Here is a 23,849-nt window from a genome sequence, read left to right as displayed (position 1 = left end):
ACGTTAAAACTCTGTTCTTCTCTCTCTCTCTCTCTCTCTCTCTCTCTCTCTCTCTCTCTCTCTCTCACACACACACACACACACACACACACACATATACATACATATATATAAAGAGAGAGATTTATTTATTCATTTATTTATTAAAATACATACATATACATATAAATATAAATATAAATGTATATATATTTAACACACACACATATATATATACCTTTTTATATATATATATATATATATTTATCTATTTATATTTATATTTATATATTTTTTACAAATAAATAAATATAGATACCTAAATGTATACTTATATTCCAAGCTATTCCCAAGTCAGCTCTCTCTCTCTCTCTCTCTCTCTCTCTCTCTCTCTCTCTCTCTCTCTCTCTCTCTCTCTCTCTCTCTCTCTCTCTCTCTCAGGTATCTTGGGATAGTTTCCCACTAGGTGCAGGATTTGGGCTTTGTCGCTTGGAGTCAGTGGTGGTTGAAGAGCTTTCTTGCAAAGCTAATGTTGTGGCAGGAGTTCCATTGTTTGGCTCAGTGATCACATTGCTAGTCATGGGTGTCATGGACAGGGTTAGTTGTGAAGGATCAAACAAGGGCACCATTGCAAAGCTGTTCTCCTTCATAGTGTCATCCATTGCATCGCCTTTAATCATATCATCTCCTGGACTAGAAAATTTTTGGGTTTTCAACCAGGATGCGGAGTTCAAATTTTGGGTTTTCAATTACCAGGATGCGGAGTTCATCACTAAGAATCTAAGAAGATTACTATTGTTGCTTTGCCGAGTGCGAAGGGAAGTTATACTTGCCCGAATTGTGGTCTCTTGCAGCTTCATGGTTTGTCGTGCTTTGCCGAGTGCGAAGGGAAGTTATACTTGCGCTTTGGAGGCAAGTGACCATGTGGGAACGTAGGCCATTTTTTTTTTCTTTGCATGGCTATATTAAAAAGCAAAATAAGAAACCAGTAACAAGGTTGCTATTGGTTGGTGGCTGGAGTGGAGGCGACTCAGATGGGAACGAGGGGTACGCGGCATGCAGGGAGGGGAAAAAGGGGGCGGCCGACTGCAGATGGTGGCATGGGGGTGCAACAGAGAGGGCCGCCACCTACTGGATAGGGGGAGCCGTGAAGTGGGAAGACGGCATGCAGTAGAAGGGAGGGGCGGCCGAAAAAGGGGCTGCTCAAGAGGCTATCTGAGAGGGGCCGCAAGGCATGCAGTAGAGGGGGCAGCGCTACTGTGGAGGAAAGGGGCTGCCAAGGGCGACCTGCGGAGGCCAAGGGGCTGGAGCGAGAGGAAAAGGCCTCATCCTGGACGTAAGCAAAGCGAGCTAGAGGCCGTGCTGCCTTTTTTAAAGACAAAAATAGAGGGAGCAATAGTAATATCGCTATTGCTCCTCTACTTCTTTGTTTTTCTTATGTGCTTCGCCAAGGGCTCGCTCGCCATCAATTGGCCTTGCTTCGCCAAGAGCTCGCTCGCCATCAATTGGCCTTGCATGCATAGCTCTCTCGCCATCAACTGGCCTCGCATCCCAAGTAAGCTCTCTCTCTCTCTCTCTCGCCATCAACTGGCCTCGCATCCCAAGTAAGCTCTCTCTCTCTCTCTCTCTCGCCATCAACTGGCCTCGCATCCCAAGTAAGCTCTCTCTCTCTCTCTCTCTCTTTTGCTGCCTTTTTTTTGGGGTTTTTTAAGACAAAAATAGAGGGAGCAATAGCGATATCGCTATTGCTCCTCTACTTTTTTTTTTTCTTCTATGCTTCACCAAGGCTAAGCTCGCCATCAACTCGGATCAAATCCCCTAGCTTCTCCAAGGTTAAGCTCGCCATCAACTGGGACTCCATCCCCTCTCATGCTTCGCTCTCACAGGCCAATTTATGCATCGCTCACAGGCCTTCGTAAGTAAGCTCTCTCTCTCTCTCTCTCTCTCTCTCTCTCTATTGCAGCCTTTTTTTGGGGTTTTTTTCATACAATAATAGAGGGAGCAATAGCAATATTGCTATTGCTCCTTTAAGTTTTCTTTTCCTTATGTGCCTTGCCAAGGCTAAGCTCTCCATCAGCTCGGACCAAATCCCCTTGCTTCTCCAAGGCTAAGCTCACCATCAAGTGGGACTCCATCCCCTCGCATGCTTCGCTCACAGGCATCGCTCAAAGGCCTCGCATGCAGCGCTCATAGGCCGTCCTAAGTAAGCTCTCTCTCTCTCTCTCTCTCTCTCTCTCTCTCTCTCTCTCTCTCTCTCTCTCTCTCTCTGTGGCAAGCGGTCAAGAAATTCCATCACTTTAATAAGAGATTGTATTGTAAATATCCACCAGGGCACTACCAACAGCAAGTTGAAATGCATGGCACATTGAGGTTGAAGCATTAGATAGGACAAGAACATTTTTAGGTAGCCTTTGGGAATCCAAAACGAATGTTGCAGTACTTCTACTTGAAGCCGATTGCCTGTAGGTTTGGGAAAACTTCATCGAAGGCAATGAAGAGGAGAATGCTGCTTCTTTGGATGGTACCAAGCAAAATCAAGAAGTTATGAAGGTAAAAGTTATGTTATCTAGTTTCCCTTCATCTTGTCTTCACTTCGCTTGGAAATTGTCGGTGCATTTAGTGCCAGCAAAACTTTTGGCCATTTGGCCAGTAGCGTTGGCAACAAAAAGAGTTGTACTAACATAAGTATCATGTTGTAATGGATAAGGTGGTATTGATTCCTTGGATTTCACCACTTATTAAGCTAATTGTGTATCGTAACTTCTAAAACAATGAATGCCAAATATTGATTTCACTCTATTGTGATGTTCCTGCTCAAAGAAGGGAGCAATGATTTTGGTTCACCAAAGTAGCAATTCATGTATACATTATAATGCAACAGTAACGAATGGTGGAATACTAGGAGAAAACTTGAGCTATGATGAGATTCCTTCTAGGATATTCTAGTGTACTGTTAAGATATGCTAATTGGAGTAGTAGAAACTAGAGCTTTACATTTAGTATTTTCTACTTTTCTTTGGTACAAGGCAAGTTACTACCAGTGTGATTATGGACCCTGGGATCAAGTGCATCTTTAGAAACAAGCCTAACACATTCCTGTAAAGCAAATACCATAGTGTGTTGATCTAGATATACGCCTTCTATTGCTTGCATTTGCAGCAAATCATGTTCGCCTTTATTGTGTATCCGTGTGTGTTTTATATGTGTGTCTCTCTCTCCCCTCTCTACAGTATAAAAAGAGGAGTAAAGACTGAAAGGGCCATTTGCAGTTGTTGCTGCAGAGAGGTATGGTCCTCCCTTACTTCCTCCTCCTCCCTCTCTACCACCTCCTCCCATCCTCCTCCCTCTCTACCCCCTTCCTTCTCACCCTCTCCTCCCCTCTTAGCTATCCTCTCTCTATCCCTCATCCCCTCTACCTCTATCCTTTTCCCTCCTCCTGTATCCCTCCCACCAATTTTCTTTCTTCCTCTTCCTGTCTCTCACCTCTCCTCCTAGTCCTCTATCACCATCTCTGTCCTCTCCGTCAGCCATCCTCCCTCTCCCGCTCTTTCTCTCTCTCCCTCTCTCCATCTCTGTCGGCCATCCTCTCTCTCTCTCTCTCTCTCTCTCTCTCTCTCTCTCTCTCTCTCTCTCTCTCTCTCTCTCTCTCTCTCTCTCTCTCTCTCTCTCTCTCTCTCTCTCTCTCTATAACATATGCGCGGTATTATCGCTCACATTACCGCAAAAAAACAAACAAACTTGAAATATAAAAATTCCCGTACGCGACAAATACTGCGGCAAAGCTGGCGGTAATGGTCTAGCGGTAACTGATGCGGTAATGGATGCGGCAATATTTTCGCAAATATTACCGCGTGCTTTGCTGCAACTGTACCCGCACATATTACCGCGTCAGGCTTATCGCGAGCATTACCGCGAAGGGATTTATTATTAAAAAACAGATGACCGTTTGGATTGTCCTTTGCAGGACCATCCAAAAGGTCATTTATTTTTTTATTTATTTTAGTTATTTTACAAAATTATTATTAATTACAACAAAATATCACAATTGGACAATACATTGAGCCAAAAAAAGATTGATAATTTCATTTACATAAGTGGAATTACAATTGGGAGAGGTATTGAGCCAAAAAATGATAGGTATTGCATTTACATAAAGGGCAAAAAAAGCCCGCGTATACAAAATAGAGTATGGTCATGTGGGATAGGGCAAACGGGGCCCACGTATACAAAATAGAGGATGCTCATGGGGGAGTTGGCGGCATTTCACGTGGAACTCCTTGACTCTGCAAAACCATAAAAAAGAAACAATTAACACTTTGTCATTTAATATTTGATATAAAATCAACAATTTGATTATTTAGATAAGATTAAACTTACATGTTGCAGACTTCTGCACGCATTTTCGAACTCCTCTCGAGAGATCATTTGATTTTCAAGCAACCAACACCAAGTTTGATACTCGGTATGGTTTACTCTATATCTCTGCACTTCTCTGGTCGGGCGACTCATGATAATGTTATACTGACAAAAAAATAGCAACCAATTAATTAAATGAAAAACATTAGATTTTTTACAATAAAACTAATATTTTTACTTGCATATTTGTCTTTCCAAGCCGTTTTTCCTCCCGAACCATAATGCGTAGGAGTCTGATGGGATCTGGTCTCAACTTGACGCGTATACATCCTCGCACCGGTTGCCCTTTCGTCCTCTTTCTCGCCCATAGCGGTCTCCCACTCCACATCATGGACATTTCCTGGCCGATAGCTATGCTCTGGAGCCTCCATTGTCTTCTTTGCCGCTCTCCTCACACTAGATTTTTTGTTCTTCAGAAATGTTTTGACATGCTCTTGCAACCATTGCCTTGAGAATTGTTGCCCCTCAGGGTTGGGGAAACGCATGTGCATGGTTGTCTCTATATATGTGAGGTTGTAGGGATCTTGCTGATCAAATTTGAGAAAACAATTGATATATGTGGAGTGGATTAATTGGTTGACGTGTGTGCGTAATCTCCTGCCCTGTGCTGTCCCGAGATCCACCATACCTCCTCTATGAACCTGGTAGTATAACCCGCGAGCATCTGGTGAAGGCATGTCATGGTTCTCATCTTCTGCTGGAGCAGGGAGCGGTGACTGTGGAGGAGAATCTGTAGTACTCCCCCCCCCCCCCCCCCAAAAACAACAACTAGCTCCGCTCCCTCGTCGAGATCGACCGGCGCTAGCGCGCGAGCTGCCATGACGCTGACTGCCAGAAGAGCGCCGACGTGAATCTGGGACAGAAGGTGGGATAGGTGATGGATAGGTGGACGCCCGTGGCGTCGGACCCTGTGGCGTCGCACCCAACGGCGTCGCACCCTGGGGCGTTGGACCTTGTGAAGGAAAAGTTGAACCTGGAGCTGTAGCTGGAAAACTCTACAGGTATGGAGTGCCACCAGTCGAAGTAGAGACCTCTAATACGCCAAAAGATGCTAGTTGCACCGGTGAATAGCGCTGTGTAAGGGTCTGCTGTGAACCTAACCACTCAGCCCGAAGACGCAATGCCCTCTCCACATCTGGATCGGTCATAGGTACGGCAGTGGACCCACCTAGAGCGTCCCGAAACCAGCCAAACCCTGATGATGACTGCTGAGGCGACGGCTGTGAATGATAGGCAGAGAGAGCGTCGGGATATGACATCCCGTCTACCGTGAAATCCTCAATGCTGCGAAAGCGTGGTGTGGAAGAAGAAGACATGGTCTGCATTTATTACGACAAAGATTAAACTAGGGTATAAAATTTGAATATATGATTAAAAATTTACACATTGATTTTTTTCAAACATTGGATTCTCTATAGTATCCAATGTTGAAAGAATCCAATGTGTGTCTACAACCTATAAAAGAGTCTTGCAAAGCCTCGCGTGCTAATAAGATATTAGTGTGTGTATTAACTAATAAGAGATTATTGTGTTTATGATTAGTGTGATCGATTGTGTGATCACTTGGACGGTCATTGGGGCCTAATACGTCACATTAGGAAATTTCGGAGGTCATTTGGAGGGCCTTCTAAGAAAATGTATTTTTTGCACTCTCTCTCTAGAAAAAATGGCAAATAAAAGAGCTGGGTCTTTCATAGTAAAACTTCAAAAAGTGTACTTTAAGTAGATTCCTTACTCTTCTGAACATTCGTTCGTAGTGATTGAGGGATAATCCTCTTTTCAGTTGCATTGAATGAACAACGTCAATACGGAGGGAATGAGGCTAACATGGAGGGACGAATCCGCAGCCGCTATTCACTTTCCATTAAACCTGCACATTTGGCTAATGGCGCACTCCTCAAATGGCACAAATGTTACCCAGAAACGAGCCAAATATCACCTTCACATTGATTTGGACAATGAGTACCAACCATTGATTAAGCGCAGTAAAACAAACACACATATACCTCCCGCCTCCATAGACACGCTCAGAGCTCAAGGAGCTAAACACATAGATATCTGGACGAGAGGCTCTCTCTACCCTAAGAATCCAATAACTAATGCGTCTCCACCGTTTGTCAATCCTACAAGCTTATTGACCTTTGTTGGTGATGGACAAAAGGGCCTTCTGGGTTATTGTAAATCACTTACAAGAGAAGGTGAAACTTACAAGAGCATTCTCCAAGCTCAACAATGTGAGATTGTTCGCCTTTCACATTTACATTCTACAGATCAGGTTACCATTTTGCAACATAAAACAGAGGTACAAGAACTGAAAGGAAAGGTGCGAAGTTGTCAAATGAAGGACACCATCTTGGGTGGTCGTATCCGAAAGAAGAAATTGCGCAATCTTGAAACATTGCAGGTTGCATCAAGAGGTCTCAAGAAAAGAATCCGAGCATTAAGGTGATGCTTCTTGGTTGGCTACATTGTCTTAGTTAAGTAATCTCTTTGTTTTTTCTTGTTATGCATTGTTTTCATGTGCCTAAATAGTGTTAGTGAAGCAAATTTTCTATTATTTACTTATGCATTGTCTTCATGTAGAGATTCAATCTATCCTGACAAGGAAAACATTGACCCCAAAGCCAATATAGGAAAGAGATTGAAGCCACTTATAAGTAGAAGCCTGGCAGCAGATATAGTACATGACAAGAAGTTTAAGGTTCTACAAAGAAATGTAGTGGACCGCTTTATTTCAGAGAACTCAGTGCCTGCAAAAGAGATACAAGGCACACTTGATTCACTTGGTGTAAGCAAAAGAGGATATTCGGCTATCCAAAAGTCTGTCTCATCCATCTTTGTTAGGAAGGGTATAAAATCCAAACTTCTACCATCAGCCTCAAGTGTTTGGAAAGAGAGGCTTCAGCTTAACGAGGCACAGGGAGACTATCTTGGACAGCCCTTTCATATTAAAGCAACTTACAGTGGCCATGGAGCGAACATGGCATATGATGAGTTCAACAATATTTTTATGGACCTGCGGATACTACAGAAGAGAATGGTGGAGTTTTACAACATCACATTTGAAGAGTCACGTGGGCTATTACATTTTGTGTTAAAACTGGATGAGTGTGAGCTTGTTAAAGAGAAAAAGCTAGAGCGTGTTACTATTACTTTAATGAATAGAGCCCTCTCAAAGTGTCCTAGTGATGATCCTTTATATTTTAGTGTTCAATCAGAATCTAACATATGGTGGCTTGGTGCGTTTGAGGTAAGCGATATTCTCAAGTAAGCTCAAATGTTCAGATCTACTTAAGTCTCATTTATTTTGTGTTGCAGGTAAAGAAAGAAGATCATGAGATTCTATATTGGGTGTTCCATCGAACTAATATTCCGGAGGTGATTGATCGACAGACTAACCAGGGAGAGGTACTACGCCTAGATGGAAGGGGAGACTTTCAAGTTCAGTGGCATCTTGCAGGTGACCTTAAAACATTAAAGTGCATGTATAATTGTGGAATGGGTGCAATGGCAAAGTCACCATGTTTGTTCTCCATGGAGCCTGCAAAGGTCATGGACCCAAAGTGGTGGAGAAAAGCTCCAACACGTCACATTGAGGATCCTGCTTTTCGACCCGTTTTGAAAATACCACTTGTGAATGTCCACATTTGTACAATGCATGTCCTTTGTAGAATTGTGGAGAAATTGGTCTACTTATACATTGGGTTTGCTTGGAAGATTAAGAACTCCGCAGAACGACAAGTAGCCCTGCAGTGCTTAGAAATGGTACTGTCGGATATGGGGCTTCATGGTGGCAATGTGAAAATCCAGCGGGATGAAAAGAGATCAACTGCTGAGAAGGATGTCCCATGCAAACCATCCATCGGTGGGGTGAAGGCACGGAGGTTTTTATCGAAGCCCCAAGGTACAAGAGATCCAAAGCTAACAAAACATGGAAAAATATATAACACATCTTATGTTAGCAAGGTAGAGTATCAGAGCTGGAAAAAGCTACATATTGCAGTCAAAGACCACGAACCAACTACTCGTAACGCGAAGGCTGAGGTTTGGCGATCAATAGACATCCTATTTTTGATGTGCGACAAAGATGACTGGTCACAAGGTGATATGAACAAGTTCAAGAAAAATCTCAACCTTCTGAAAAAATCATTCAAGACAGCATGGACAGACACCCAGATTACTCACTACATGGTATTATAATGTATTTCTTTCTCTCTTATGTGCAAATATGTTACTGTAAAACATTCTAACTAATCTGTTTTCATATCCAGCACATCATCTTCAATCATTTGCTATATTTTATACAGAAGTATGGGAACCCGGCAATATGGAATACCCAAGGGATGGAAAAGTCTCATTACATGGCGAGAAATGCTTATTTCAGGCACACACGACATGGTGGCTCTCGAATCAAGGCTAACAATTTGAGAGAATTATTTGAATGGTTCTATCGTAGAATCATTCATCGAATGCAGGCAAAAGAAGTCTTGGCAAATTCAGCAACAGCACAAGCCATCAGACATTTACAACAACAAAAAGCTAAAAGATCAATGGCATACAACAACTCCGGAGCTCGTGAAAGTCAACGAAGGTGGAGAGAGACAATGGTGTATGTGAATCACAAGTGGAGAAAGATACTCTGAGTGGATGACATTGTACAAAATTTATGTAATACATGATCTTATACAATTGCTACTTGAAGTGTATCAAGATTTTGCAGGTTCAATTTTGTTTTTTGGCACGTCACCCTTGTAACGAATCATGAGATGTTTGCCATACTCTAAAAGTTCATCTGGGTTTTGTCTACCAAGAGCTAGTGCCATTGCTGTGTAGGTGTAGTAATATGCTGCCCGACCACCTGTATAGCCTGGGCAGTAACCAAAACAATCTCTAGCAAACACTTTGTCCACAAGAATGACTTTATCTGCACTTTTGGGCAGCACCGGTCCACCCAAGAAGCGTGATAGTGTCTTGAATGTGTAAGTTGCTATTGAACCCTCTTGTGACATGGAATTGTGAAAAACTACTATCGGCGACTCGCAAAGCTTTGAAAGGTACTGTGCTAGGGCCGCATCCCTTCCTCGATACTCTCTTGTCCGACGCCGAAGGAAGTCATCCTTGTCAGCAATCCAAGACTGCACATACAATGTCAGAAATAACACAAAGAGAGAGAGAGAGAGAGAGAGAGAGAGAGAGAGAGAGAGAGAGAGAGAGAGAGAGAGAGAGAGAGAGAGAGAGAGAGAGAGAGAGTTACCATGAAGCTCTCATCCTGCAGAAAGAGGTTTTCTTGCCACAGGTCTACAGATGTAGTTGACCCCTGACCTGAATGGTTAAACCAATCCTCCACTTCTTTGTTACTTTTTGATGGTCTTAGGCTTTGTCTTATTGCTTGGAAGGTGGCTTCATCAGGTAGTGTCTCCTTGTATTTTTCAGCTTTCTCAAAGCATCTTCGAAGGCATTCCATTGGATTGCTGGATGTTTCCATTGCCTCATCATCACTACTATCCTCTGAAACAAATCCACTCCTCTCCTCTTGGACTCTGGAAATAATAGCTAGGGAGAAATCCTCCCTTAAATAAAACACACTTTGCACATCATGTAAGAAGATATAGGTCCTGTCTCCAATCCTGAAGTCAGGCACAGCAGGCAACATCATCTGAGCATGCTTCTCAGTGAAGTTACTGACATCCAATGGAAGTTTGATTTCTGTGGTTTTCACAGAGAGCATCTTACTTCTTTGTACTTCAATTGCCTCAACCTCAAGGTCGACTGTGTCTTCAACCTCCTCGACTTCTTGCATATGAGTTGTCTCCTCGCATTCCTCATCTGGTGCTGCATCTTGCTCCTCTAACACCTCATCAGAATTCTGCATGAGGAATCCAAACAGGCTGTTCAGGTAAATCATAAAGCCAAAGGCTTCCTGAATGAGTTTGCATTCTTTTTGATGCAAAGGGCAGGCTGAATGTCGGCAAGAGGGTGGTAATTCCCTATACTTCTTCACTCCCTGTCCCTTTCCACCACAGTCATTTAAATGCACAAGAGTCATAGTAGGCAGAACAACCCTTCCTACCTGCACCATCACTTCAAACTTATCTCTGTAGGACTGCAAGAAATTACTGTGCTGAGCTAACAGGTCTTCAATGTCAAACTTTGGATTAAACATAGAATGAACTAGATCATACTTGTCCCCAGCACCACAAGATGCTGCAAAATCAAACAGCCTCTCATCAGTTGCAGATGGGTCTTCCAGAGAAGACACATCCTCTTTGTCTTTACATTTAGTTGCACAGGGACTACTTTCTAACACATCTGCATCATCTGAGAAGTCTATATTCCTCTTTCTTGTATTTTTCTTCAGAAGTACTCTACAGGGCACCACACCCTTGTAGGGTGAGGGATCCTCTTGCCCTGGTGACCTCTCTGATTGATCTTCACCAATCGACTTTTCTTCAGATATGTCCTGACAAAAGTCAACAGTTCTTTTGGCAGATACATTAAGCAACTGAGCCTGCAAGGGTTGAAATCCTGGCACAAGCTCTGGATCTGGTTTCAGCCTCTTCTGCCTACTGGACCTTAATCCTATTCATCAAGAAACATGACAAGTCAAAACCATCAGAAAACATGACAACTCTGCCAAAACCAAACCATCATGATCTCTCTCTCTCTCTCTCTCTCTCTCTCTCTCTCTCTCTCTCTCTCTCTCTCTCTCCTGATAGATATAAATATATATATATAAATATAAATATATATATATATATATATATATATATATCTGTCTCTCACCAAAGCACAAACAAAAACACACCTAGTCTCTCTCTCTCTCTCTCTCTCTCTCTCTCTCTCTCTCTCTCTCTCTCTCTCTCTCTCTCCAAAGAACACTAAAAAAATACACACAGCCTCTCTCTCTCTCTCTCTCTCTCTTTGTATTTTTCTATTTGACTAAAGGCGCATGAGGAAGGAAAAGTGCCTTTTGCAACTCTCTCCGCGCGCCTTAAGTACAACTGAGAGAGTCATAACAATACTAACGGCGCGCGGAGAGAGCTGGAGCCAATATTTGGTTGGCTATGCGCGCCGTTAGTAATGTGTACAGAGAGGGTAGGAAAAGAAACAATGTATATATATATCTCTGTGTGTGTCTGTGTGTATGTGTGTCTGTGTCTCTGTCTATGGAAGTATGGGTATTGAGGTGTGTGTGTTGAACAACAGTCACACACACACACACACACACACACACACAATTTGTACCAACTGTTGGAAATACAGAGAGAAAGAGTGAGAGATCACCTTTTTTTGGTGGGGTTTGCAGGAACTCAAAGGGAGGTGTCTCCTCCATTGCTTTTCTGTGTGTCAAGCTGACTCTGTCTTTCTCCCTCCCTCTCTCTCTCTCTCTGAGAGTAAGGACTCCCTCTCTCTATCTCTCTCTCAATCTGTGTCTCTCCCTCTCTCTATCTCTGTGACAATCTGATCACTCTTTCTCTCTCTCTGTCTCTCTAAGACTCTCTCTCTCTCTCTCTCTCTATTGTTCTCTCTCTTTCTCTCTCTCTCTATTGTTCTCTCTCTTTCTCTCTCTCAAAATCACACTTATAACGGATACACACGGCGGCGCCCCATGTGTCACTATAAATTATAGTATATTTGCATGTTGTTGCACGTGTGGTCATTATTGAGACCGTATACTTTTTGTACGCCATATAAAGCGGTCAAGAGAGAGAAAAAACACACCTCGTGAAAGAGAGTGAGTGAGAGAGAGAGAGAGAGAGAGTGCAAGAGCCGTCGTCTGCGTCTCCGACAGCAAGCCCACCCATCGACATAACGAAGGTCTGCCTCTCCCTCTGCCTTTGCCTCTATCTCTCTATCTCTGTTTCTGTCACCCACACACACACACTCACAAACACACACACACACACACACTCACAAACACACAGACACACATCTTTAAAATACAAACACACACACACACAAACACACACATACACACCCACACACTCACAAACACACACACACACACACACACCCAGACACACACACACACACACACACTCACAAACACACTCACTTACACACAGACACACATCTTTAAAATACACACACACACACACACATACTCTCTCTCTCTCTCTCTCTCTCTCTCTCTCTCTCTCTCTCTCTCTCTCTCTCTCTCTCTCTCTCTCTCTCTCTCTATACCAAAGGTGCGCGTAGAGAGGCATACCCGTAGTGCATGTCTCTATGCGCGCCGTTAGTACTGTCCATTGACCAGAGAGAGAGAGAGAGAGAGAGAGAGAGAGAGAGAGAGAGAGAGAGAGAGAGAGAGTATGTGTGTATTATTTTACCCTATACTAACGGCGCGCGGAGGTGCTTGTTGAGGTGAAAACGTGCTCCGCGCGCGCCTTTAGTAATGCGGACTCTCTCTGTCTCTCTCTCTCTCTCTCTCTCTCTCTCTCTCTCTCTCTATTTATATATGCTAAGCTATAGAAAGGAGAGAGAGAGAGAGAGAGCGTCATAGAAAGAGAGAAGGGGATTGAGACTCTTCTTTTGGTGTACAGTGAGATGGCTAGAACAAAAGCCACTGCAAGGAAGGCAGGCAAGGGTCCAGGATTAGCATCTAAAGCAAGTAGCAGATCTGCAACCCCAAAGAAAAGACTTGGAAAACCAAATAAAATTCTGAAAGGGCCAAGGATGAAGAAGCTGCAAACCTGCATGGGACTTTTCAGAGAAATCAGAAAGGCACAGAAATGTGTAGATTTATGCATACCAAAGCTGCCCTTCCAGAGGATGGTGAGGTCCATATGTGATGAAGCTACCTGGGGCACCAAAAGGTGGAAGGTGGTGGCATTAATGGCTCTACAGGAAGCAGCAGAGGACTTCCTACTGGAGTACTTCAGTGACATGACCATTGTTGCAGCCCATGCCCACAGGGTTACTATAATGGACAAAGATAGTGAGACATTGAAAAGAATAAGGTGGAGGTATGACAAACTGCTGGTCCCCAATGTCTGCAAGGATAAGAAAATGAGGGAAATTTTGTTATACCCCCCGGAGCTAGTGCCACAGCTCACAGTTGTAGATGTCACACATGATGTGAATACAAGGGCAAGGATAGAGACTATTGCTCGCCAAACAGAGGAAATGAGGGAAGCAGAGCTTAAGGAGAAAGCAAAAGTAGCAGTGGAGTCCCAGAAACAAACAGAGTGCAATGTGACCCTGTCTATAGAGGCAATGAATCAAGAAACTCTACTTTCAATGAAGAATGGTTTGCTTGCAGAGATACCATTTGTAGATGGAACCAGAAAGCTAGCTCTGGAAAAAGTGGACATTGATTTATTGCAGAATCCAGATGCTCAGATAATAGGTTTGCTAACTCAGGTAGAGTCTCTGCAGCCTGATCAAAAGTCAACTCCCACTACACACTCACACAGAGGTGTTTCTCCTTGATCCACAAATGTCTGTAATTATTAGACAAAAGAACAGTCCATCTGGGACCTTTGAGAGTTGGTTTCTCCACTGTGCTATGCTGGAAGTTACTGTGATCATCTTTCCATATGAGAACAACCATCACTGGAGTCTCATATGCCTTGATGTTGACCAACCAGCAGTGTGGGTGTTCAATTCAATAAAAGGAACCCACCCTGAAATTAGGCTGTAAGTGTTTTGTATCAGAAAGTGTTTCTTATAGATATCCATGTAAATTTGAAGCCTCATGCTAACATCTTGACATTGCTTTGTGCAGTTGTATAAAGAGGTTGTTGCTTGCCTATGGCAAGCTATGTGGAAGGTATGAACTATACAAGGCCCCAATCAAAGAAGTACCTGTCCCAAATCAAACCGATGTGAATTCTTGCAGCTGGAGATGTCTTCTCCATGCATAATATGTCCTGCAAAGCTACTTTGCATTAAAAACTTTCATAACTAAGGTACCCATTTGGCAATGCATTCAGTTAGTTTTGGTTTAGTCTATAAAAGAATTCTCACCATGTGGTCTTTCAATTTTGCAGAGTGCTTTAAAAAACTACACATATGATTATTTGCAAAGATACCGGGTAAGTTTAATACAACACCTGCTTACTATGTCTAGCCCTAGAGAGCTTGAAGATAGCGGCTTGGATGAGCGCACTATTGATCTTACAAAACATGACGTGCCACCACGACAAACCCCTACATCCGATACAGTGGAATCGCAACGGGCCGAGGGTGTCATATCAGCAGAAGATGAAAGAGCCGAGGATGAGGAAAGGTCAAATGAGCATATGGAAGGTGCTAAGGTTAACCCGGAGGAGACAATGAAAGAGCCAAGTCAGCCAGTGGAGGAGCCAAAAGAGCCTATGGTTGAAACCCAAGATGAGGAAAGCAGGCCTATAGATGAGCAAAAGGATATGGATGAGGAAAGCAGGCCTAGGGATGAGCAAAATGATATGGATCAGGCAAGGATGTATGAGGCAAGCCGATCAACCTTGAATGAGGCAGAAAGGGCCATGGGGGAGACCCCTGATGAAGATGTGAATGATGACTATGAAGATAAAGCGGAGGAGAGCAACAACGACATGAACACTACAGAGACCCAGTATGGACCCTTGCTACCTGTAGATACAGTTGTTCCGGTAATGTCTATTCAAGTATGGCAAAATATGTTCAGCTTCTAACTACTTATATGTACTTGTCAACTTTTACAGAGGTTGATTATCTTGGACGTCAATGGATTGCTGCTGATGCGGGTGCCTCTCGGTGACAGAGGACCCTTTGAGGATTTGCAAACGTTTCGGATGGGAACTTGTCGAGTCGTGGTTCGTCCAGGAACCAAGGAATTTATTCAGTTTCTTCTTCCGCGCTTCAGAGTTGCCATATGGTCTTCAATGCAAAGGCAAAACTTGTCGCCACTAGTTGCAATAGTTTGCAGTGTATGCCAAGCTCACAGGTCAGATTTTGCCTTTTTGTATGATCAAAGAAAATGCGTTACCGTTGAGGGCCACTACCACCCTAAAAAACCAGGATTACCTCTTTTGTACAAACCGTTTAGCCAAATCGGTGTACCCTTTGATGCAACTAATACACTACTAATTGATGATACTCCTGAAAAGGGAGAACTAAATCCGCCGGGAACAACTATCTCACCACCTTCTTTCGAGGGGCATTCCTTCGATTTTTACCTTGAAGACATTCTGATTCCATACTTACAAAAATTGTATCTCAGTCCATTGTTCACGGACGAGTTTGTACTTTCTAATGAATTAAGATGATTCTTCTATCATGTCTTTGTCTTGTTTAACCTATATATATATATATATAGAGAGAGAGAGAGAGAGAGAGAGAGAGAGAGAGAGAGAGAGAGAGAGAGAGAGATTTGACGTGGTAAAGAAATGTATTTCAAGCACACTTTTTCACAGGGCACAATTGAAAAATGAGATCAATAAACTTCATGTCTTGAAAGTCATTTGTATACACTTGGGTTCACAAGAATATCTGTTACATTGACACTACTTCAACCCGACCATCCAACTCTTTGCACAAAATATCTTTTTCCCTTCGCCGCATCACCTTACGGCCAGCTAAGAAAAAGAAAAAATCTGATAGTTCCTTGTCCATTGACTCTTCAATGATGTCATTTCGCAAATGCTGAAGACTGCATAGCTCCCTTATTGTAACCACCAATAGTAGGCCATGCTCTTTATCAATCACTTCCACATCCACAGTAGGATTATCTTCCAAACCTGCAGAAACCTGGTCCATAGGAATGTACTTACCGTTTAGCATTTGTGATCGCATATACCAAAATGAGAGTAACAGTGATTGGCTTGCAATCATGTACTTGACAACTAGAGTATCAAGCGCGACCTCGCACCGTAAACCAATCTCTTCCTTTGCATACCATCCTTTGTCAAGAAGTTTGTCACAGGATGACTGCTGAAATGACTTGCACATGAACATAGTTTTTGTAACTCTGATGTTGTAGCTATGAAACAGCTCTATGAAGAGTGCAACAGGACAAAAGTTTGCAATTCTAACCAGTTTGGTAGGAATAGAGCTACGTAAAGACCTTTGTATATCCTTGTAGAGCTTACTTCACATTGCCTCCACCATTGTTTCCTCGGGAACTGGCCAGTCCACAGTGTTCCAATCGGTTGGTAGAGGCACTTTCACCAACATGCCATTCTTATTCCCTGAGCTGAGTTGGTAAAAGTGGTCATAAAAAAAGATTCCCTCATCAGCCAGTCTTTTGCTGCTCCTCTCTGAGTACTGTAGAGAACCAATGTGGGCATGTACAACATGGAAGAGGCCTATTATGCACTCCACAGGTTCCCATTGCTCATAAGAAGAGGGATAAACATCTGCAATATATATAAGAAGAGTTAAACTAAGAGTATCAATAAGTACAAATGACAAATCTAATGTAATTGAGCTGTGAAGAGTGGAGACATTACTCATAACAAGCGGGAGAAACATTGCAAAATATATAAGAAAAGTTATAATGAGAGTATCAGTAAGTTCACATGTCAAGAGTACTTACAATTGCAACGTGGTTGATGTATATCTGATACATTTCCACCGTTTGCTATCACCTCTGGATGGGTAAACACATGCTGAACAAGAACTTCCTTTACAGATCTTTTGCCGATTTCAACTTTGAAATCCAACACCTTGGCCTTCCATGCTGAGCGGTAAACGTTGATACCACTAGACCTCTTGGGTCTTCTTGGTTGCATGAGGACCCATGAACCTTTGTTTATCCTTTGTCCAACCCATTGGTTCTCTGCACTTATTGAAGCTGGTATTGTAATTGAAGATATGCTACTACTTGGCCTTCTAGGCAAAGTGCCGTTGTTGGTTGTTGGTGTGAGAGACACTAAACACCTGGAGGCTCTTGGGCGAGAAGACGTGGACGCCATAACTCTCAGAGAAAAGCTTTAGTGGAGGGAGATTCACTTTGAAAGAATTCTAATGGAGGGAAAGTGTTTTAGAATTTCAATATCTTGTGCGGGCTTAATGGTCACCCTCCAGTACGTTAATGACCATAAGAGAATATCAGAAGTGGGACCACACGCAAGCACCTAAAAGCTCGGTAAAAGGAAGGAAATTACTATGCTACAATCCTAGTTTCGTGAAAGTTTTATGCTATTTTCCTATTTTTTGAGTCTTTCCACGTACTTTCCTACGTAACGTAGCCTTCATGCTCATTGGACGCGCTCTATTTTTCTCTCTCTTCATGTGGCCCTCCAAATGACCTCTGAAATTTCCTAATGCCTACGACTTAATCATGGAGGTATGTTTCTATTTTTGTGTTGATTGTTGTTTAATTTAACATAATTAGTGTGTGTTTTAGTGTTGGCTTATGCACACACTAATTAGTGTGTGCATTAGTTTGTGCACACACTAATTAGTGTATGCATTGGCGTGAATAATTGGCTTGTGCACACACTAATTAGTGTGTGTTAACATACACTAATTAGTGTGTGCATTGGCTTGTGTAATTGGCTTGTGCACACACTAATTAGTGTGTGTTGTGCGCAAGGTGAGTGTGTATATGTTATGTATGCATGTATGCAAATCACTTAATGAAATGCGATGTAACCTCTTATGCATTGTGATTGTAGGGTCTCATTTTCAACTCCATTTGGTCCGAAGGCCGACATTTTCGCACCCGCAAGATAGATGAGCGTCGGACCACTAATGATTGTGGCGTGATGGGAAACTTTGACACAACAACAGATGAGGTCAGATATTGTGGTACTATAGAGAGAATAATCAAAGTGGATTTCAGATCTTTTCACAAAATCCTCTTTGAGTGTCGATGGTTTGCGGGTGAGGTCAAAAGACATGAAAATGGGCTCATTATGGTGGATTCCACCCAATTCCATCGGGGAAAAACTGACAACTTGGTGTATCCTAGTAGTTGCGAGCAGGTAATTTAGGCTATGTGCAATTAACTTAAATTAAAAATTTAAGTTATGTATATCAGCTTATTCTTAGTGTGTGACAAACAGGTCTTTTATGTGCCATGTATATTTCAAAGAAGACTTTGGTATGTCATTCCAGTCACGCCACGGGGTAGATCTATCTTTGCAGAGATGGACATTGAGCTAGTAATTGATCCCATCATACCATCACCACAAGATGCAGAGGAAGATGTAGTAGAAGTTGAAGAAGGTCAGCCAAGCCTTGCAAATAGTCATTTTGAGGAGGAGGAAGAGGGAGAAAGCAATGATGATTCTACAGGAGGTGATGGAGAGGAGGAAGAATCTCTAAATTTGTTTATTGATTTGAATACTATGGGTCTAAATATGGATCCTAGTGCTTGTAGAGATCTTATACAAGATGAGAATTTAAAAAAACTCTCCATTCTTTCACTTGGTGTAGTATATGATTAATTTGCAAAATTTGTTTCGTTATGTGCTTATGAATAGTATTTGTAATGGTGTTGTTGTGAGTTCAATGATTTATGTATAGAATTTTTAGAGTGAAAGAGAGATTAAGTGAAGTGAGCAAGCATTCTCGAGAGTGTAGGAGTTGTATTGGATTTAAATGGAAACCTGCGGGAGAGGAAGGGGGAAGGGGGTCCAGCCTGTCTTAGCGGTAATGTTTGCGGCAATAATCGCAGATATTTGCGCGGTAATATGTGCGGTAAAGTGCCGCTTCTGCATCAAAACGATTCTCTCTCCTCATTTTGAATTCCTCTCTCTTGTTTTGCGGTAATGGCCCGCGGTAAACACCACGATCTCTCATAGTGGATGTAAGACTAAACAAAACCCATGTTACTTTTTGAAGGTGTTGCAAGATTGGAGAAAATATCATCTAGAGGACATTCAACCGCATTCGGCTATACAGGTCAGCCCTTTTGAACAAATGCTGAAGCATCCTATTTTTTTGGGGTTCATTATTCAAATGCAATCTAGTATAGTAGTGTTGGTACAGTTAATATACAGCTTACCATCTTCATAGCATTTGTGCATTGATGACAATTGATGTTTAAAATGTAGCTATCCATTCTCTCTCTCTCTCTCTCTCTCTCTCTCTCTCTCTCTCTCTCTCTCTCTCTCTCTCTCTCTCTCTCTCTCTCTCTCTCTCTCTCTCTCCCCCGCAAGGCTTTCATATGTGAAAATGAAACTTATGTGAGTATCAAGAAGAACATCACAACCTGAGGGAAGTAATGTGTAATAGAATTGATATTTATAGATTTCATTTCAATTTCTTGCGGGAAACAGATGGCTACGAAAAATTTATCTTTTAGCAAGAATGATACGAAAAATTTGTCTTTGAGCAAGGGCAAGGAAGTTGGGAAAGTAATTATGATACAGTCTCTACCCCACAAAAAGCTACATGGAAGAGAGTTACCTAGAGGCACGTTGGGAGTAGCCGTCCAATCGGCATCAGCTCCCGGTCTCATGTTGCCACATGTTCCACCCATTGGCGATGATGTCTGCACCTTAGGTGCAGCAGTGGGTACAGTTGTGGCGTGGCCGATAAGAGAATTGGTAATGAGACCTCTTAATTTTATTCAGCCTTACATGCTCTCTTTGTCAAGCAACATCTAACATTTTGTGTCCAAGCAAAAGGACAACGAATTGTATCATCTGGAGGTAAAGGTTCAGTGCCTGTCGCTCCACGAGCCACTAGCATAGCATCGGGTGCTATGCCCAAACCAAGCGTTTCAAAGCCTCCTCCAAAGACTCTTGCTGCAGAGGTAAGCCACTGGAGTTTATTGCACTATTTACTCATGAAATTAATCGTTGTTTGGCAGTAACCTAGGCTAATAATTATTTGCCTATGGCCAAGTAGTCGACGGGTGTCAAGAAAAGAAGTGCAAATCAAGCAAGTGAAGTTGTTGAAAGCAAGCGGGTCACACGAACACAGAAAGAAGAGGACCCTAGCTGGGAGCCCCCAAAGAAAAAGGGTAGAATGCCTTCGAAAAAGGAAAGTGCTAGCACAAAGAAAGAAGTCACCAAAGCTAAAGTAGTGGAGAAGCCAGTGAAAGCCAATGCAGAGGGCACTACACAATCCGAGGTACCAACACTATCAAAGGACCAGGTCCCTATTGCGAACTACTCAAGTGAAGAAGATGACAAAAGAGAGGATGCGGGGGATGAAGATCACGGTCTTTTACTATTACTGAGAAATCCACGCTGAAATGGGATTTGCTCAACGACACTTTGCACCGCCTTCAGGTAGGTAATTTCTAAAATGGTATGCTCATCTAACATTCCTGACACAAACTACAAGATTGAAAACTATTCAAGTATGGTTATACAGGATACTCTCAAAGTACCACTGCCACCAGTGCCATTGTGCCGCTTGTTACCACATTGGCCAGTGCAAGATCGGGTGCACAATCTAGCATTGGAGTTCTCTAGAAATGGATATGTTCCGCAATATCGTGCCAGGTTCATGCTTTCAATAAGGACTCCAAATCTAGATGCAGTAGAAGTTAGTCATGCTATTCGAAAAACCTGGGATCCAATCTGGATGCAACTTAATGAGGATTTTGAGAAACAATTGCATAAATCCGAGTGGGGGGACGTGAAAGGAAAAATGTTGTACACATGGGATGAGAATCAACGTCTTCGGGCATGGAATGCAAAAATTGATACAGATAGATTACTTTTTACACTTTTGTTTCTGACTCAATATCAAGGTGAGATGAATTTTGTGAAACTATGCAAGATGATTTTGCTTGTTGGCATGGAAGCCACCAAGAAGCCTAGAGAACCAAGGCACATTAATCGAGTCACCTCATCTTCCAACCCATGTACCCATGGAATCTACGGTATACAAGGGATCATTCAAGCTCCTAATAGTTCCACAACACATCAAGAATCTAAACCATCCAAATACTCCTCAATACCTCCCCAACAACAACAAGAACCATTGCCATCAGAAGCCATAGTCATTTCCTAGAGCCTGAACAAGCGCCACTAGCATCTCATACCACTTCAGAGCCTCATGTTCTTCCTCCGCATGACGAGGCACATGAGCAGGCACAACGACAGTGCACAGAGTTTGGAATTAATATAGGGCCTGCTCATATACACCGCCAGGCGTCCACTGAAAGTGAAGGATTGCAGGATGCCATACTCTCTAAGGAAATTCCAACAATTATCGGTCTACCTCGTAAGTATGGAATGATTGATTGTGGTATGTGTTGTGCAGTAAGCAAGGTATTTGTTTTTGTGGGTGGATACAGCTGATGCGAATGGCACAATAACCGAAGTTTCAACAGTATTGTCTACTGTAGCAGAGACTGGTCACTGCGGCGAGCCTGCTCTTCTTGTTGGAGGTGAGCAAGTGTATAGCAACAAAGAGAAGATATCTTTAAGTATTTAAAATATAGTCACTTACCTGCTTGTTATATCCAGATGTCATGGTGCAATGCAACACTCCACCTCACGATGAAGTGCAGAATTCAATGGCACATAGCTCTGGTAGGCTAACAACGTGAGGTACTCCTGGTATTACTGTCTCACCTTACTAACTGGATATTCGTTGCTTTAAAATCAGCTTCTATGGTTTTAGCTATTGATCCTATGAGAGCAGCTGACGAGGCGGCCAAGGGAGATGTAGGTGCCCTACTCACAAATATTGCTATAGTAGCTAGGCGAAGCTTTCGGGTGTGAGGCGGGACAACAAATGCAGGTTGCATTTAGAACGATGATATCTCTTCAGGGGGCATGGAGAGAAGTCCAACTTTACACGAGAAGCTACTCTCTTTCTATATAGAGAGGGTAATGTAGTATTACAAATGTATGCTGGTTGCGGTCTTCTTGCACGTCCGGGGCTGCGAATGGGTCGACATATACTATTGCTAGATCGACAAGAGTCAATGGAAGAATTGCAACATCTATGTAATGGTAAGTGTCTTTCTTCCTCAAGTAGTGTGAAAGATAGAATTATGTATCCCTCCTAATATGATGCTAAGTAAGATCCATTTGGTGATTGATCGTTGTGAAGGCACAGGCACACTTCCTTCTTGCCATGCCAAAAAGAAACTCATAGTGTTCAATGTTAACGGTGTCCTGTTGAAATGGTGGTGGTGGGAAAGTGCTCCTTCCCACGCTACAAATATTCTTAATGTAGGGCGAATGGGTGTGTCATTGCGACCAGGGATATTGCTATTGCTGAGGGTGATGTTTGAGCTATTCGATGTAGGGGTTTGGAGCTCCATGCACGAGCAAAATCTCACCCCCATTATCGATTTAATTAAGAGTAAATACAAAGAGGCTGGGTATGGTGAGACATTTTTCAAGTTTTGCCTGCATCAAGGACACTGTGAAGAGAGGCACTGCGAAGACAAGCATCCAGAATTCAATTTGGTGTTTGTGAAGAGCTTTAGATCTGAATTGGTAGCCTCATACATCAAGGACCCTCTAGACACCATTCTAGTAGATTACAATTTTGAGAAGGCAATTGAAAACCCACCACATACGCTTGTCACAGTAGGGAGTTACAATGGAGTGAGCAACGACAATGTGCTCCTCATGAATTTACTCCCATATCTAGAAGGTCTTCATGCATATCCTGGGTTAGCATCAGATTATATCAAGAACACGCCTTTCAAACAGGGTACGCAATGTGTGTCATAGGATTCATTTAATAGGTGATTGGTTTCAAATACTGTCTTCTAGGACTTCTTAGTAAACTTTTAGTATTAATGTAGTTTTTGCTAAGAGCATTGTCCCTAACCAAAATTTGATTGTAGTTTCTGCAGTGCATGGTGGGGAAGTTCAACACACAACGGAGGCAACACATGGTCTTGGAGGAGATGCGGTCATGGCACATCGTAAAATGTGATGAGGAAACCAAGATAATTGTGTACACAACAATGTTTAGCTGCTATATTGTAACTCAACGTCATCAAATAAATAAAAATATTTGGGTCATTTATTAGTCTCCACTATCTATCTTTGTTTTAATCTATTTGGATTTAGATATGTACATGTGATGAGGGACCAAGATAATTGTGTACACAACAATGTTTAGCTGTTAACGTCATCAAATAAATATAGTTATTTATTACTATCCACTCTCTATCTTTGTTTTAATCTATTTGGTTTTAGATATTTACAGAAGAGAGAGAGTGTGTGTGTGTGTGTGTGTGTGTGTGAGAGAGAGAGAGAGAGAGAGAGGAGAAGATGGAGGGAGAGAGAGAGAGAGAGAGAGAGAGAGAGAGAGAGAGAGAGAGAGAGGGGGGGGGGGGGGGGGGTGTAGGGTTATAAAACCGTATTGCAATGTGGGGGGCGGTATGGGGATTAGTGTGGTAAAGGAGAAGAAAGAGGGTATGAGGAGGAGGAGCACAAAGAGAGAGAGAGAGAGAGAGAGAGAGAGAGAGAGAGAGAGAGAGAGAGAGAGAGAGAGAGAGAGAGAGAGGGTAAGGGTTAGTGGAGGAGTGGGTAATAGAGAGGGTAGTAGAGAGAGAGAGAGAGAGAGAGAGAGAGAGAGAGAGAGCAAGCACGGTTTAGTGGGAGAGAGGGAAA

The 23,849-nt window shown here is 42.6% G+C and overlaps 1 pseudogene; it reads left to right on the top strand.

Moving 5' to 3' along the window:
• The first annotated feature begins 1,013 nt into the window (after nt 1–1,013).
• Nucleotides 1,014–23,166, top strand: LOC147420652 (uncharacterized; annotated as a pseudogene).
• Nucleotides 23,167–23,849: the final 683 nt, after the last annotated feature.

Source organism: Adiantum capillus-veneris, chromosome 28 (genome assembly GCF_014529385.1).
Source record: "Adiantum capillus-veneris isolate H3 chromosome 28, ASM1452938v2, whole genome shotgun sequence".
Lineage (NCBI taxonomy): Eukaryota > Viridiplantae > Streptophyta > Polypodiopsida > Polypodiales > Pteridaceae > Adiantum > Adiantum capillus-veneris.
Note: the sequence above shows the minus strand (reverse complement) of the source record. Positions and strands in the feature narration are given on the sequence as shown.